General features: G+C 39.8%; 1 protein-coding gene across 4 annotated transcripts in view; it reads left to right on the forward strand.

Moving 5' to 3' along the window:
- Positions 1-18,485, forward strand: part of AXDND1 (axonemal dynein light chain domain containing 1) — a 194,456-nt gene that overhangs the window by 45,079 nt on the left and 130,892 nt on the right. The window lies entirely within an intron of this gene.

Consider the following 18,485-nt stretch of genomic DNA (forward strand, 5'->3'; position numbering starts at 1 on the left):
ACTAGGACTTATTTCTTCTGTTAAATCGTATACTTGTACGCATTAATCAACCTCTCTTTATCTTCTCTCTCTCCTACCCTTCCTGGCCCCTGGTAACCATGACTCTACTCTCTATCTTCATGTGATTCACTCTTTTAGCTCCCACATGTGGGTACTTGCAATATTTGTCTTTCTGTGACATGGCTTATTTCACTTAACAAAATGACCTCAGTTTCATCCATGTGGCTGCAAATGATAGGATTTTATTCTTTTTCAGTGGCTGAATAATATTGCATTGGGTTTATATACTGTGTTTTCTTTATTCGTTCATTTGTTGGTGGGCACTTAGGTTGATTTCATATATTGGGTATTGTGAATAGTGCTGGTATCTTTTGATATATTGATTTTCTTTCTTTGGGATATGTACCCAGTAGTGGAATTAATTGCTGGATTATATGGTAGTTCTAGTTTTAGTTTTTTGAGGAATCTCCATAATGTTCTCCACAGTGGCTATACTAATTTACATTCCCACCAACAGTGTACAAGTGGAGACAAAAGTGACTACATGTTGAATGCTAATGTGCCATGTTGACTTCTGATTAGCCCCAGTCAAGTGATGCCTCCTGATTTCTATTTACTTTTCTCAGTGTAAGAACAAAACAATCTTGATGTTATCACACAAATTATAAGGCCATGATGCTTACAGTATTCTTGCCTGTTCTGGAGGGTTGCTTTCATGTTGCACAAAACAAGCATACCCTTTCTTTATGATATATAAGCCTTGAGCCTGGGGAGTAACAGTGCAGAGATCTACCTGTCTTGTGGCTCCCCAAGACCATGCTTCTGTTAGTTTCCCCAATAAAACACCCTTTACCCACAAACTGAATTTGTCTGCCTTGGTTTTTGGTTTCTCAGCTCCCTCAGCATTTGGAAACTTCCTTGCATATACAGCCCTTTTATAGAACAGTTCTCCTTTCTCCACATCTTTGCAAGCATCTGTGTTGCCTGTTTTTTAATACAATCCATTTTAACTGGGGTGAGATGATATCTCATCATAGTTTTGATTTGCATTTCTTTGATGATTACTGATGTTGAGCAGTTTTTCACATACCTGTTGGCCATTTGTATGTCTTCTTTGGAGAAGTATCCAGATCTTTTGCCCATTTTAAAATCAGATTATCTCCTTTTTTTTGTTGTTGTTAGCTGCTTATAAATTCTGGTTATAACTCCTTTGTCAGATGGGTAGTTTGCAAATATTTTCTCTATCTCTGTGGGTTTTCTCTTCACTTTGTTGATTGTTTCCTTTACTGTGCAGAAGGTTTGTAGCTTGATGTAATTGCTTTTTCTTTCTGTTTGCTTTGGTTGCCTGTGCTTTTGAGGTCTTACATGGAAAATCTTTGCCAAAACCAGCGTCCTAGAGTGTTTTCCCCAATGTTTTCTTCAAGGAGTTTTAGTTTCAGGTCTTAGATTTAAGTCTTTAATCCATTTTGCTTTGATTTTTGTATATGGTGAGAAATAGGGGGTCTAGTTTTATTGTTGCGTTGGTCTGTATGTCTGCTTTTATGCCATTATCATGCTGATTTGTTTACTATGGCTTTTTAGTAAATTTTGAAGTCAGGTAGTGTGATGCCTCCTGCTTTGTTCTTTTTGCACAAGATTGCTTTGGTTATTTGGGGCCTTTTGTGGTTCCATATAGATTTTAGGGTTTAAAAAAAAATTCTGTGAAGAATGTCATTGGTATTTTAAGAGGACTTGCATTGAATCTGCAAATTTCTTTGGGTCATATTGCCATTTAACAATATTAGTTCTTCCAATCCGTGAGCATGGAATATATTTCCATTTTTTATGTCTTTTTTTATCAGAGTTTTATAGTGTTCCTTGTATAGATCTTTTTACTTCTTTTCCAAATTTAGGTATTTTGTATTATTTATGGCTATTTTAAATAAAACTGCCTTCTTGATTTCATCTCCAGAGTGTTTGCAGTTGGTATATATAAATCCTACTGATTTTTGTATGTTGATTTTGTATCCTTGAAATTTATTGAATTTGTCTTTCAGTTCTAACAGCTTTTTTGGTGGAGTCTTTAGGTTTTTTAAAGTATAAGATTATTTCTTTTGTGAACAGGGCTAATTTGATTTCTTTATTTTCAATTTGCACGCCTGTTATTTCTTTCTCTTGCCTAATTGCTCTGCCCAGGACTTCCAGGAATAAAAGTGGTGAAAATGGGCATCCTTGTCTTATTCTAGATCTTAGAGGAAAGGCCTTTAATTTTTCCCCATTCAGTACAATGTTAACTGTGGGTTTGCCATATATGGCTTTCTTTTATTTTGAGGTATGTTTCTTCTATACTAAATTTGATGAGGTTTTTTTTTTTTTTTATCATAAAGGGTTGTTGAGTGTTAAGTGCTTTTTCAGCTTCTATTGAAATGATGCTGTGCTTCTTGTTCTTGGTTCTGTTAATGTGATGTATGACATTTGTTGATGTGCACATGTTGAACCATCCTCATATCCCTGAGATGAATCCCACTTGATCATGGTGAATGATCTTCTTAAACATGTTGTTGAATTTGGTTTGCTTATATTTTGTTAAGGATTTTTACATCTATGTTCATCCATGATATTGGCCTGTAGTTTTCTTTTTTTTGTTGTGCTCTTGTCTGGTTTTGATATCAGGGTAATGCCTCATGAATTTGGAAGTATTCCTTCCTGTTCAAATTTTTTGAAGAGTTTATGTTGAATTAATATTAGTTCTTCTTCAAATATTCGGTGGAATTCAACTATGAAGCCATTAGGTCCTGGGATTTTCTTTGATGGGAGACTTTGTGTTATGCCTTTGATCATATTACTTGTTATTGGTATATCGAGGTTTTCTTTTTTTCTTTCTTCTTTTTTTTTTTTTTTTTCCATTTTCCCCCAGTCTGGAGTGCAGTGGCGCAATCTTGGCTCACTGCAACCTCCATTTCCCAGGTTCAAGCAATTTTCGTATCTCAGCCTCCTGAGTTGCTGGGATTACAGGTGCCCGTCACCACACCCGATGAAGTTTTGTATTTTTAGTAGAGACAGGGTTTCACCATGTTAGCCAGGCTGGTCTTGAACTCCTGACCTTAAGTGATCTGCCTGCCTCAGCCTCCCAAGGTGCTGGGATTACAGGCATGAGCCACCATGTTTTCCAATTTATTCATGTATAGTTGTTTATAAGTTTTTCCAATTTATTCATGTATAGTTGTTTATAAGTCTCTAATGTTTCTTTGTATTCCTGTGGTCTCAGTTGTTACATCTCCTTTTTCATTTCTTATTTTATTTGGGTATCCTTCCTTCCTTCCTTCCTCCCTCCCTCCCTCCCTCCCTTCCTTCCTTTCTTCCTTCCTTCCTTCTTTATTCTTTTTTTTTTTTTGAGATAGAGTCTCATTCTGTCACCCAGGCTGTAGTGTAGTGGGGTGGTGTGATCTCAGCTCACTGCAGCCGCAGCCTCCTGAGTAGCTGGGCATACAGGTGTGCACCACCATGCCTGGCTAATTTTTGTATTTTTAGTAGAGATGGGATTTTACCATGTTGGCCAGGCTGGTCTTAAACTCTTGGCCTCAAGTGATCTACCCACCTCGGCCTGCAAAAGTTGGGATTACAGGTGTGGGCCACTGTGCCTGGCCCTTTATCTTTTTTCTTATTTAGTCTAGCTAAAGCTTTGTTGATTTTGCTTATCTTTTCAAAAAACCAACTTTTTAGTTGGGCGCAGTGGCTCATGCCTGTTATCCTAGCACTTTGGGAGGTCAGGGTAGGTGGATCACCTGAGGTCAGGAGTTCAAGACCAGCCTGGCCAACATGGTAAAACTCTGTTTCTACTAAAAATACAAAAAAATTAGCCAGGCATGGTGGCAGGCGCCTGTAATCCCGGCTACTTGGGAAGCTGAGGCAGGAGAATCACTTGAATCTGGGAGGCAGAGGTTGCAGTGAGCCAAGATTGCACCATTGCACTCCAGCCTGGGCAACAAGAACGAAATTCCATCAAAAAAAAAAAAAAAACCCCACTAACTTTTCATTTCATTGATTCTTTGTATTTATTATCTCAATTTTATTTGTTTTTGCTGTTATCTGTATTATTTCTTTCCTTCTACTAATTTTAGGTTTGGTTTGTTCTTGCTTTTCTAGTTCCTTGGGGTGCATTGTTAGATTATTTCCCATCTTTCTATCATTTTGATATAGGAATTTATTGTTATAAACTTATCTCTTCATACTGCCTTTACTGTATCCCATAGATTTTTGTATGCTGGATTTACATTTTCATTTATTTCAAGACAATTTTCCATTTTGTTCTTGATTTCTACATTGACCATTGGTCATTCTGGAAAATGTTATTTAATTTCCATGTGTTTATGAAGTATCCAAGATTCTCCTGTTATCGATTTCAAGTTTTATTCCATCATTGTGGTCAGAAAAAATACTTGATATGATTTCTACTTTTTGAATTTCTTCAGACTTGTTTTGTGGCCTAAGATATGGTATATTCTAGAGAATGTTTCATTGGCTAACAAAAAGAATGTATATTCCTTAACAGATGGGTGAAATGTTCTGTAAATGTCAGTTAGGCCTATTAGGTCCAGTGTGTAGTTTAACTCCATTTTTTTTTTTTTTGTTGATTTCTTGTCTGTCCATTACTGAAAAGGGTGTTAAAATCCCTTACTATTATTATATTACATTTTGTCTCTCCCTCTTTTCTTTTTTTCTTTGAGATGAAGTCTCACTCCGTTGCCCAGGCTGGAGTGCAGTGGTGCAGTCTCGGCTCACTGCAATCTCCGCCTCCTGGGTTCAAATAATCCTCCTGCCTCAGTCTCCCTAGCAGCTGGGATTACACGTACCTGCCACCACACCTGGCTATTTTTGTATTTTTAGTAGAGACAGGGTTTCACCATGTTGGCCAGGCTGGTCTTGAACTCTTGACCTCAAGTAATCTGCCCACCTCAGTCCCAAAGTGCTGGGATTACAGGCGTGAGCCAGTGTGCCTGGCCATCTCTCCCTTTGTATCTGTTAATGTTTACTTTATATAGTTCGGAGCTCCAGTGTTGGGTGTATAATTGTTACTGATTTGTTTTTCTAAGACCACCAGAGCGAGCACAAAAGAACCAGCGAGTAGGCAAGGCTAGGAGCAAAACTGCAAATTTGTTTTTGGTCACCCAGCTTCAGGGAAGAAGGTGTGGAGGGTGAGGTCTGTTGGCCTCCGGCAAAGGAGGCCGAGAGAGTCGCCCGGTGGAGCTCTCGGACGAAGTTCCTGATCCAGTCCCGACAGGAGTGGGGGCTGAGGAAGTTCACGTGGCGCGCTCCCCGGGAGCGGCTTTTCTGGGAGTGGGAGGGCAATAGGCGGGGCACGGGCGTGTCGGGGGGCGTTCCGTAGGTGCGACCAGGTAAATCTTGGTCTCTTCAGATTGACGTCACCTGGCACATGCCCTGTTGATCTGCACCTTCCCGGGCGCCGGCTGCATTTTCACGTGCGCGGGAAAAGTTGGTGATGAAGAACCCGGAAGTGTGCCATCTTGCCTCTGTTCGTCCAAACAGTTACATCTTCTTTATAATTGTTATATCTTTTTGCTGAATTGAATCCTTTATAATTATATAGTAATATTTTTTTTAAAGACTTTGATTTGTAACTTATTTTATCTGATATAAGTACAGCTACTTCTGCTCTCTTTTGGTTTCCAATTGCATGGAATATCTTTTTCTACCCATTAACTTTCAGTATATAGGTGTTATTATAGTTGAGTGGATTTTGTGTAGACAGATATTCTTGGGTCTTGTTTCTTTATCCATTCAGCCATTCTGTGCCTTTTTTTTTTTTTTTTGAGACGGAGTCTCACTCTGTCCCCCTGGCTGGAGTGCAGTGGCGCGATCACGGCTTACTGCAAGCTCCGCCTCCCGGGATCATACCATTCTCTTGCCTCAGCCTCCTGAGTAGCTGGGACTACAGGCGCCTGCCACTGTGCCCGGCTAATTTTTTTGTATTTTTAGTAGAGACGGGGTTTCACCGTGTTAGCCAGGATGGTCTCGATCTCCTGACCTTTTGATCCGCCCGCCTTGGCCTCCTAAAGTGCTGGGATTACAGGCGTGAGCCACCGCGCCCGGTCCATTCTGTGCCTTTTAATTGGATAATTGAGTTCATTTACATTCAGTGTTATTATTTATAAGTAAGGATTTACTACTCACATTTTGTTGCTTTTTATCTTGTTTTACAACTCTTTTCCTTTCTTACTGTTTTCTGTTGTGATTAAGTGATTATCTCTGATAGTATGTTTTAATTTGTTGCCTTTTTTTTAAGTAAATCTATTATAGGTTTTTGCATTGTGGTTACCATGAAGCTTACAAAAAACATTGTATAGATATAACAGTTTTTTTTCAAAAAAGATGACAATTCATCTTAGATTACAAAAAGAGAATAGAAGCAAATAAAAAAATGAAAAAGTACACTTTAACTCTATTCTCCTCAATATTTTGACTTTTAGTTATTTGCATTTACATATTTATACGTTACCCATCTCTTAACAAGTTGCTGTAGCTATTGTTGTTTTTGATAGATTTGTCTTTTAGGCTTCATACTAGAGTTATGAGTGGATTGCACACCACAGTTACAGTATTAGCATATTCTAGATTCGTCTGTGTTGATCATTTTACCAGTGGGTTTTATATCTTCAAAGTTTTTTTTACATATTGGTGTTTTTTCTTTTAGATTGAATAACTCCTGTTAGCATTTCTTGTAAGACAGATCTGGTGATGGTAAATTCTCTCAGTTTGTGTTTGGGAAAGACTATCTCTCCTTCATATTTAAAGAATAACTTTGCTGGATATAGTATTCTTGGATAGCAGGGTTTTTTTGTTTGTTTGTTTTCTTGCAGCACTTTGAAAATGTCACTTCTCTCCTTCCTGTCCTGTATGGTTTCCACTGAGAAGTCTGTTGCCAGGCAACTTGGAGTTCCTTAACATGTTATTTATTTCTGTACTCTTGCTACTTTTAGGATCATCTTTTTGTTCTTGGCCTTTGAGAGTTTGATTATCTTATGCCTTGGATGGTCTTGTTTGGGTAACATCTGTTTGGTGCTCTCAGACCTTCCTATAACAACTGGACATTCATATCTTAAATTTTTGAAAATTTTCTATTATCATTTCTTTTTTTGTTTTGTTTTTTAAGAAGGGGTCTGGCTCTGACGCCCAGGCTGGAGTGCAGTGGCACAATCTTGGCTCACTGCAATCTCTGCCTCCTGGATTCAAGTGATTCTCCTGCCCCAGTCTCCTGAGTAGCTGGGACTACAGGCACATGCCACCATGCCCAGCGAATTTTTTTGTACTTTTAGTAGAGACGGGGTTTCACCATGTTGGCCAGGCTGGTCTCAAACTCCTGACCTCAAGCGATCCACCCGCCTTGGCCTCCTAAAATGCTGGGATTACAGGTGTGAACCACTGTGCCCGGCCTATAATTTATTTTAATAAAGTTTCCATCCCTTGCTCTTGCAACACCAGTAATTCTTAGATTTGGTCATTTGAGGTAACTTTCTACATCTTGTAAGTGATTCTTGTTTCTTTCTTTCCTTCTTTTTTTTTTTTTTTTGAGATGGAGTTTTGCTCTTGTTGCCCAAGCTGGAGTGCAATGGTGCAATCTCAGCTCACTGCAACCTCTGCTTCCCAGGTTCAAGTGATTCTCCTGCCTTAGTCTCCTGAGTAGTTGGGATTACAGGTATGTGCCACCACACCTGGCTGTTTTTTGTATTTTTAGTAGAAACGGGGTTTCACCATGTTAGCTGGGCTGATCTCAAACTCCTGATCTCAGGTGATCCACCTGCCTCGGCCTCCCAAAGTGCTGGGGTTGTAGCAGGATGAGCTGCGGACAAAACCCTTCAGACACTGAGATAGTGAAGGGAGTGACTTTAATCAGCTGGGAGCATTGGCAGGCTAGCGTCTTAAAATCTGAGCTCGTCAGGTGCTCAACTTCTGTCCCTTTTAAGGGCTCACAATTCTAAGGCAGTCTGTGTGAGAGGGTTGTGATTGATTGAGAAAGCCGGGGGTACGTGACAGGGGCTGTGAGCACCAGTGGTCAGAGTGAAATAGAACAGAATGGGAGGTTTCACAGTGTCCTTCCATACAATGTCTGGATTCTATAGATAACAACAGTTGCTAGGTCAGGGGTTGATCTTTAACTGCCAGGCTTAGGTCAGGTAGGCCCAGGCCTGGTTTCGGGTCTGGTTCCTAGGCACCGGGCTACCTGCCTTTAGTTTCGCTTCTCTTTCCTTTTCTGAGTGTAAAACTATATACAACAATATAAGAGGGTCTCTCTCTTCCCTCATTTCCCCTCTTTGAGACTCTCACTTTTTATTAGTGGGAGTTCTCACTCTTATTTTCACTATTTTTGTCTTCTCGTGCAATAGATTGATAGTGAGTCATATAGTACACTTGTGCTGAAGCATTCTGGTGAACTAAGGTAGCGATGAGGCTTTCATCATTTGAAGAAGTACAGGTAGCAAACAGGGAGCAGTAAGCAGGTTCCTATTACTATTATAACTCCTATTATCAGAGTTTTAAATCTTCCTAGTGCTGGGAACAAATTTCTAAACAAGGCCTTAGGATCAAATCCATGCTACACTTGCATGGGCACATGTGCCAGTTTTGTTATATCTTTATGTCTTCAACTACTTGCCCCGATCATCTATGTGTAGACAGCAATTAGTAAGATTAAATTTTTCACAAACCCTTCCTTCAGTTGCTAGCAAGTAGCTGAGAGCTAGTCTATTTTGATAGATAGCATTCCTCATCTGAGTTTGTTGCTGGGCTAGAATAGTCAAGGCTTGACTGGTTTTATTAATGATGATTTCTATAACAGCTTGCAACTGTATGATTCAGTTGAGCATGTAAATGGGGGTCTGGTATCCCCATGAGCTGTCTTGTGCCTAAGTAGCAGGCCTATAATATTGTATGATTCTCTTAGGGGGCTATTCATTATTTTTCAATTTTTTATAGCTATGCTTTTCTTTTTGTAGGAAGCATAGACAGGGAAGCCCAGGATTTCGCCTGTTTTTATGGGCAGTAGGAAGAAAGATGGTTTAATAGTGCCAATAACACAACTACCTGTCCACTGGTCAGGCAGCTTAGTAGAGGTTCTGTATCCACTTATCCAGTATAGCCTAGTCGGGGGCCATCTAGTCCTGGTGGGATTCTGGGTGGGCTTAAATGGTCTGCAACTTTGGAAATTTACTGAATGGATTTTTATCTGTATGGTTTGAACTCCACCATGTAACTGTTTTTGTGGTACCATTATACAGTTTTTGTCCTAGGCAACTAAGTCATCCTACAGAATGAGTAGGATGACATCCTACAAAATTCTTTCCTTTTTTAGCTATGCAATATTGTCTAATAATTGAGACTTTTAGAACTTATAAATGATCAGGGTGATTCTTTTGGGCCAGGAATTCATCAGGAACTGGGTCTGTAGGCACTAATTCTTGGGCTTCTTATGGCCATTGATCTCCTACTATAGTTCTTTCACAAACATAACATGTAGAGACTGGGCTACATACCTTGGATAGAATAGCATTATACAAACAAGTTTCTTTTAGAGTTCTGGTACACTTATAATAATAATAGGACTGTAGCAATCTTTTGTCTTACCTCAGTGACTTGATGTATATACTGGGAACAGTCCTCAGTCTGAGGAAGGTCAGTTGATGTCCTTACTGTACAAGTCCAAATTTTTTTTTTTTTTTTTTTGAAATGGAGTCTCGCTCTGTCACCCAGACTTGAGTGCAGTGGCCAGATCTCCGCTCACTGCAAGCTCCGCCTCCCGGGTTTACACCATTCTCCTGCCTCAGCCTCCGGAGTAGCTGGGACTACAGGCGCCCGCCACCTCGCCCGGCTAGTTTTTTAGTATTTTTTAGTAGAGACGGGGTTTCACCGTGTTAGCCAGGATGGTCTCGATCTCCTGACCTCATGATCCACCCATCTCGGCCTCCCAAAGTGCTGGGATTATAGGCTTGAGCCACTGCGCCCGGCACAAGTCCAAATTTTAAGGAAAAAGAGTCCTGCGATGAGTTTCCTCATGCTTTGGCCGTGCGTGGACCAGTCAGCTTCTGGGTGTGACTGGAGCAGGGCTTGTCGTCTTCTTCAGAGTCACTTTGTAGGGGTTGGCGAAGCTGCTCCAATCCATGTACAGCCCTCAGTCTACTGATGTTTAAGGGTGGTCTCAGAGGTTGAGCTCAATAGAATAAACTGAGTTCAAACCTCTACACAGTTATGTTTAACTGGGCTCTCTGATACCAGGAGCAAGGTGGCGGGGTTTAGGGTGTTGCAAACTTCAATGGTTATATGGGGATTTTCACAGAGCAAGCTTTGGTATCTAGTTAATCCAGCATTTGTTAGCTAATGATGTCCTTTGGTATTTATGAAAGTCACCACAGCATGGGGGTACTTTATGTTTAGGTTTTGCCTAAGAGTTAGTTTATCTGCTTCTTGTGCTAACAGGGCCATTGCTGCCAGGGCCCTTAGACATGGGGGCCAGCCTTTGGAAACCCCATCTAGTTGTTTGAGAGATAGGCCACTGGCCTTGGCCAGGGTCCTACAGTCTGAGTTAAAACTCCAATTGCCATTTTTTTTTTTCTTTTTGACACATAGAGTGTAAAAAGTTTTGTCAGATCAGGTAGCCCAAGGGCTGGGGCCAACCTGAGTTTTTCTTTTAACTCATGAAAAGCTTGTTGCTGTTGGTTGTAGTAGATGTAGTTTATCTAATTTATATTTTTACTGACTGACATCTACCAAAATATTGACTTAAATCCTGTAACTATTTGATTTCAAGCTTTAAATTGATCTGGTATTCCTTGTGGGGCTCCAGTTGCATCTAAATAGATGTGAGAGTTGAAAGACCTATAAGGGGCTTCTCTCACTTTATGATGTCTTATTTTTCCTCCCTCTGGTTGATGAAATGCCAGGGTGAAAGGGATAGCTAATTGGACTAAAGTATAAGTGCCGCTCCAGTTATTCAGCAGAGTGCCCAGTAATGGTCCACCACAATATCACCACACATCCACTTGGGGATGAACAAGGGCTGACTCCGATTGATAAGTTCTTGAAAATTCTTAAGCTCATCGCATCCCTTCAGGTCTCCAAGGAATGCTAAGTTTCCTCCCTGTTGTGAGAGACACAAAGTGAACTTTGTGTTGGGAGATGGAGGCTGGATGGCCCTCGGGGGCTGACCTGCAGGGTGCCGGAGTTTGGGATATAGCAGAGAGAGCTTGGCATGACTTATTACTGCAGACTGTAGAATCCTGGAAAAGAGTTACTATGCAGCCCATGCCTGGTCGACTGGAGGACCACCTTAGTGGAAGGGGGACAATCTGGGCCTCTGGCCTGCCAAGTGCACAAGCATAACAATTGCTTTTGTTTAACGTGCAGATGGAATATTTGATCCATTTCAACCAGACATTTGCATCTTGGTATGCTGTCTTAGTTGCCAAAGTTTAAGTTTTTAACTTTTATGATCTTCTAGTAAAATGAATGTTTCTTTTAGCATCTATTTTTATTAGTTTTTAAACCAAAGAAAGCCAAATGCCATTTTACATTTAACAATGCTTTTTGTATGATTTTTATACTTGATTTTACCTTTATATTAGTGTGTTATTAATGTTAAACTTAATTTTAATAAAACCTTGTAGACATATTTATCTAATTTTTAATGTTTGACCATAAGGTAAGATTTTATAGACTCTTTTTAACCTTTTATAATTTTTGTTAAAGAGCAGGTTGGCACTTTAAGAAAAACCTATTGCGTTTTTACTTTAATGTCCAGTTCACAGAAAAACTGGATGATATCTTTTTAACTTTAGCTAATATGTTTACACGCAGAATTTTCTTTATAATTAACGTTTTAAAACTTGCTTAAACTTTAAAAACAATAATTTTTTAACCTTTAAATGTAGGTAAAAAATCCACATTCTTATGCCTCCTTATAATCCTTTTACCAAAGGTATATTTTACTTTTCTTATACACCTTGCACATAAACTGTTTCTTCAGTTGTACTCAAGAGGCCTTATTACTTTTAAATTATATAACATTTTTTGTGTAAAAATTTTTTATAACATTTTTTCTTTTACAACTTTCACAGACAATTCTTCGACATGTCTCAACTTTCTGACTTATTACAAACATTTCTTTCTTTAAACAACCAGTTAATTTATTTCAGGACAAGAATTTACTATATAACACTCTTTTTACATAAATTCTGCCCCCCCCCTTTCTTTTCTTTTCTTTTTTGAAGGTAACCATTCTTTTTTTTTTTAAAGTGAACTTTCTTTATGTCTGTGGACTAGACTGTCTAAGGCCACAAGATTAGAAGTTACTATAATATATGTTACACTGTTAACTTTTGTTGAAAACCTTGTAAGTTTGGGATTTCATTTATCCTTTGCTATTAATAAGACCTTGGTTAGTCTAAATTAACTTAGAATTGGTATAGATGGCCTTTTTTTTTTTTTTTTTTTTTCTGTTAGCAAAGCAGCTGCTGCTACAGATTGAATGCATCTGGGCCATCCGCGGGTTACTGGGTTAAGGATTTTTGATAGGAAGGCCTCAGTGCTTTTGGGATACACCCTTGTTTACACTGACAACAAAGTGGTGTTAGAGTGTTACAGGGTTACTGAGAATACCTTTAATTATCAATTATACGTTTTAAATTTACCTTGACTTTTAAAGGAATAGGGTATACTGTTTTTTTCTTAACTACTTGTATATTTCTCTTTCTCTTTTTCTTTCTCTCTTTGACTTTCTCTTTCTCTTTCTCTCTCTGACTTTCCTTTTGCCTCTATCCCTTCCTCTCTTTCTGCCCGTCTCTTTCTTTGTCTCTCTCTTTTCTTGACTCCTTCGTTGTCTCTCTGTCTCTTCCTCTCTGTCTTTTCCTCTCTCTCTTTGCCTCTTTTTCTCTCTGTCTCTTTCCTTTCTTTCTCTCTGCTGGTCTTTCCTTGCCTCTGCCAGCCACTTATGCTGCTGTTCTTTTAACTACTGTTGGGTGGTGGGGAGGGGGTCTAAAACCAGCTGTAACTGTCTATGTACGGAAACTAGTCTGGGTGCCTTGGCTTACAGGTTACCTTCTGCCATACTTTTGAAACAAGGGATCTGTCTAGGCTTCCTTCTGATGGCCAACCCACCTCTACTGCTGGCCAGTCTATTTCACACAAAGTTCTGTTTTCCTGGTGCCATAGTAACACCATAATCTCCCTTAAATCCTTTTTTGAAATTTTTCAACATAGTTCCTAGTGGAGTGGGCTTACTTTGTGCCCGACTCATGTCTCCTGGAGACAAAACACCACGCTCACACCACACGCACACTACAAATCAAAGAACGGGTGAAAAGGGCACACACACACTTTTACAATTTATGCCAAACCAGAATCAAAACTAAAATCAGAGTATCAGGAAATCCAAGCCCAGTCAAAACCAAAACCAAAGTATCAAGCAATCCAAGTCGAGTCAAAAACAAAAACCACAGTGCCAGTACAGGCACACGGTGGGTGATCAGGCCACGCTTCCACTCAGATGGAGTAGGCAAGTTACCAAGACCAGTCCTGTCAAGCAATTCAAACCAAGTCAAAACCAAAACTAAACCAAAGTGCTGATAAAGGCATGCCACGGGTGATCAGGCCACGCTTCCACTCAAATGGAGTGGGCAAGTTCCCAAGACTAGTTTTACCAAGTTTTAGATGTCCAGACTCCAAGTGCCAGTTCCTTCCCAGTGTTCGGTCACTGCATTGATCCTCCACGGGTGAGGCATCCCACCAGGGCAAATGCCTACCTGGGAGTGTTCTCGGGATCTGTGTCGCTCCGGCTGGTTGGAATCCCCCATGGGGATGTTCCACAGGGCAGGCTAAAGCTGCCGAAGGAGCTGCCTCAACTGTCCATTAATCACCTTGCTTCCTGGTCAGGGAACCAAGAGGATTATAGGCATGAGCCACTGTGCCCGGCCAATTCTTGTTTCTTTTTATTCTTTTTTTCCTCCGATTGTGTACAAGTAGCCTGTATTTGGGTTCACTGATTCTTTTCTCTTCTTGATGCAGTCTGCTGTTCAGAACCTCTGATGAATTTTTCAGTTCAGCAAATGTATTTCTCAGTTCCAGTAGTTTTATTTTTTTATTATTTCAATCTCTTTGTTAAATTTCTCTGATAAATGTCTGAATTGCTTTTCTGGGTTATCGTGGAGATCACTGAGTTTTCTTAAAGCTGTAGTTTTGAATTCTTCATCAGAGAGCTCACGTGTTAGAGTCACTCACTTGTTCCTTGCTTTGTCCATTTGGGGAGATCATGGTTCCCTGTTTGCTCTTGTTTCTTATGAATGTATGTCTATTACTTTGCATTGAAGGGTTAGTTAGTTATTCCAGTCTTCTCTGTCTGGCTTGTTTTATGTTTTATTGGCTATTTTTGCTTAGCAGATCTTAAGGTTACTGCCTCCTTTTCAGCACTCCATGGTGCCTTAAACCCAGGTTCACCTCAACTCTAGTGAAGGATTGAAGTGCTACCCTTCCCATGTAGGGGAGTTTCCAAAGGCAATATCCCTGCAGTGTGAGAAGGATGGCTAGGGGCTAGTGCCCAGGGAATCTGCGGAGTGAACCTTGCACAGCATGGTGCTGCTGATAAGCCTCTCTCACATGGAGTCTCCTTTGGCTGAGTTGCAGAGCAAAGTTTCCAGGCCTGGGGATGGTAGTCCTTCCTCTACCCTTTGTCTCTGCCTGTCCTCAGGCATATTTATCTCTTCAGGCACTTGTGATGGTTTCCTGCCAAGGAATCAACATGATGGGGTCTCCTGCCAAGGAATCAACATGAGGGGGAAGCTTGTTGTCCATCTTTATCTCACTTTTTCCAGTGTAAAAACCATGAGTTTGGGGAAAATTTTCCATGTGCTTTGTGCTGTGCTGGGCAGAAGCAGGGAGGGACATTGCAGATATGGAAGTCCAGTTCTTTCACTATCTGCTCAGAGTTTTTATACCTCTCTGTGGCCCGAGGAACAGTTTCATCTTCGTATTTGAGTTCTGGAATATTGCTGGTGATAATCTTGGTGCTGTATATTTGTTTCAGTTTTTTTTTTTTTTTTTTTTTTTTTTTTTTTGGTGTAGTGGTTGAAGCCAGCTTGCTTTTATGCCACTATTTTGGAACCGGAAGCACCAATCATTTTTTCTTAAAAAAAACAAAAACAAAAACAAAAATTAGCTGGGCATGTTGGTGCACACCTGTAGTCCCAACTATTCCAGAGGCTGAGGTGGGAGGATTTCTTGAGCCTGGGAGGTTTAGGCTACAGTGAGCTGAGATCACACCACTGCACTCCGGCCTGGGTGAGACAGAGTGAGACCCTGTCTCAAATACGTGTGTGTGTGTGTGTGTGTGTGTGTGTGTGTGTGTAAAGAGAAAAATGTGGAAGCTCTTTTTTTTTTTTTTTTGAGACAGAGTCTTGCTCTGTTGCCCAGGCTAGAATGCAGTGGCACAATCTCAGCTCACTACAAGCTCTGCCTCTCGGGTTCAAGCAATTCTCCTGCCACAGCCTCTCAAGTAGCTGGGATTACAGGCAGGTGCCACCACGCCCAGCTAATTTTTGTATTTTTAGTAGAGATGGGGTTTCACCATGTTGGTCAGGCTGGTCTCAAACTCCTGACCTTGTGATCTGCCTGCCTCGGCCTCCCAAAGTGCTAGGATTGTAGGAGTGAGCCACTGTGCCCGGCCAAAGCTTTTTCTAAGTATGATGTGAAACCTTAAAATTGAAACTTCCATGCAGTGACAATCACTAGAAATAAAAGCAAATAACAAACTGGGAGAAAATGTTTGTACAGTTAATATTACTAAAGTGGGCCGGGCGCGGTGGCTCAAGCCTGTAATCCCAGCACTTTGGGAGGCCGAGGCGGGTGGATCACGAGGTCAGGAGATCGAGACCCTCCTGGCTAACACGGTGAAACCCCGTCTCTACTAAAAATACAAAAAACTAGCCGCGCGCGGTGGCGGGCGCCTGTAGTCCCAGCTACTCGGAGGCTGAGGCGGGAGAATGGCGGGAACCCGGGAGGCGGAGCTTGCAGTGAGCCGAGATTGCGCCACTGCACTCCAGCCCTGGCGACAGAGCGAGACTCCGTCTCAAAAAAAAAAAAAAAAAAAATTACTAAAGTGGTCGAATAAATAAATTTTAAAGGTAAAATAATCAAGCAAAACAGTGGGCACAGACTGTAAACAGATAATTCAGAGTAAGAAATTCAAATAGCTAATAAATATATGAAAATATGTTCAACCTCACCAGTCATCAATAGGATGGAATATACAGAATAATTAGATAACATTTTTAGCTTAGCAGATTGGCAAACATAAACAGATGATAAACATGAACATTTGCATGTACTATTGATGGGCATGTATATTGATATAACCATTTTAGAAATTTTTATAGAGGCAACAGTATTTTAAATTTGTACATCTTTGACTAACCAATCACACAGGCAAGAAGTCATTCCATTCCTAAGAAATACTAGTACAAGTGAATAAGAATATGGATGTTCATTTCAACATTGCTTGTGATTACAAAGATACTGAAATAATCTAAATATCCATCATAGGGAAATTATAGTTATTCAAACAGTAGAATACTAAGGAGCCATTTAAAAGAATGTTGTAGATATATATATATGTGCAAAGATGGCTATGATAAGTAAAAGAAACAGCAAGTTTTAGAATAATATAAAAGGATAGGAGAATATTTAATAAAAACTATCATGAGTATATAAAAAAACTATGTGGCCGAGTGCAGTGGCTCAAGCCTGTAATCTTAGCACTTTGGGAGGCTGAGGCAGGCAGATGGCCTGATGTCAGGAGTTTGAGACCAGCCTGGCCCACATGGTGAAACCCCATCTCTACTAAAAAAAAAAATGCAAAAATTAACCAGCATGGTGGCCCATGCCTGTAATCCTGGCTACTCAGGAGGCTGAGGCAGGAGAATCATTTGAACCTGGGAGGCAGAGGTTGCAGTGAGCTGAAATTGCACCATTGCACTCCAGCCTGGGCAACAGAGTGAGAATCAGTCTCAAAAACAAACAAACAAAAAAATTATATATAGTTTATATATGCACACACACAAAATCTTCACTAAGAGAGCAGCAAACTAGTAAGACAGATTACGTTTGGTTAGTTGAATTTTAGGGTTGGGTGAGCTGGTGGGAATTTTGAATTTTACTTTATATTTCTATATTGTTTGACTTTGTTTTAACAAATATATATTAAATTTTTGGCCATGAAGGGTAATTTTTGAGGATCTATTAATTTTTAAAAATAAACTTTGAGCATGTGTTATGTGTCAGATATTATGCCATGTACTGGTTGGTAAAACAAAAATAATTGAGACAAAATTCCTGCCCATAAAACTTTATGAGATTCAAATATCTCAACAATTGAGAATGATGGACCTTTCTAGACAAATGAAATGTTAGTAGGGATAAATGTATAGATTAGTCTTATTAATATGATTAACATTAATAATTATCATGATTAGTATTATTTTTAAAAAAGAAGCAGCAATTATTTATTCAGTTATTACTGTTTGTCAGATATTTTGCTAAGGGAATAATTAGCATAGTTCTTACAGTAATCCCATGAAATAGTACTATCATTACCTACATTTTTCATATGAGGACTCAGAGAGATAATTTGCCTAAGGTCACATAGCTAATAAATGGTGAACCTAGCAAGTTTGATTCCAGAACCGGAACTCCCAATTTCCATTAGATGCCATCTACAGAGACAAAAGACAAATAAAACTCAGGGCAGCCACCTAAAGGAGGAGACCCAATGTAAGAGCAATCCATGTAAAAAAAAAAAAAAGATTTGTGACATTGAAATAACTGTGGATTCGCTGTAAGGCAACTGTATGAAATGATTCTCAAAACAATGCTGGACTTTTACAAGATTAGAAGTAAAGAGAATAGAAGGAGATCATTGTCTCATTTTTCTCTGAAATGGTCAGACCTCATCCAGAATACAATGTTCCATTCTGATGCAGAATTTTTAAGGGCACATTGACATTTTCAGAGGAAACAATCATGAGAGTAAATACATGATGTAAGAAACAGATTTGAGCTAGACATGTTCAGTGGAGAAAAAAGAAGAAAAGTGAGATCCCTCACACTAGAAGCTTTTCAACAGTAGAGAGCTGGCCCCTGGTAGAGGTTTCTGTAGAATTCCTTGCATCGATGAGCTTTGTGTTAGATCATCCCTAGAGTCCCTTCTAACTGAAGTGACAGCTAGAATGTCAATTCCCTGAAAATAGGACTTATCTCTTTTGTTCATGTCTATGTCCACAGTGTCTAGAACAGTATTTCATTAAATGACTATGCAGTTGATTTCTTATATTAGTGGTTCTCAAAGTATGGCCCAGGGACCCTGTGGGGGACATCCATGAGACCCTTTTAAGAGCTTCATGAAATCAAAATTAGTTTCATTATAATACTAAAATGTCGTTTGCCTTTTTCAT

This window comes from Trachypithecus francoisi, unplaced genomic scaffold (genome assembly GCF_009764315.1).
Source record: "Trachypithecus francoisi isolate TF-2019V2 unplaced genomic scaffold, Tfra_2.0 Lachesis_group5, whole genome shotgun sequence".
In the NCBI taxonomy this organism is placed as follows: domain Eukaryota; kingdom Metazoa; phylum Chordata; class Mammalia; order Primates; family Cercopithecidae; genus Trachypithecus; species Trachypithecus francoisi.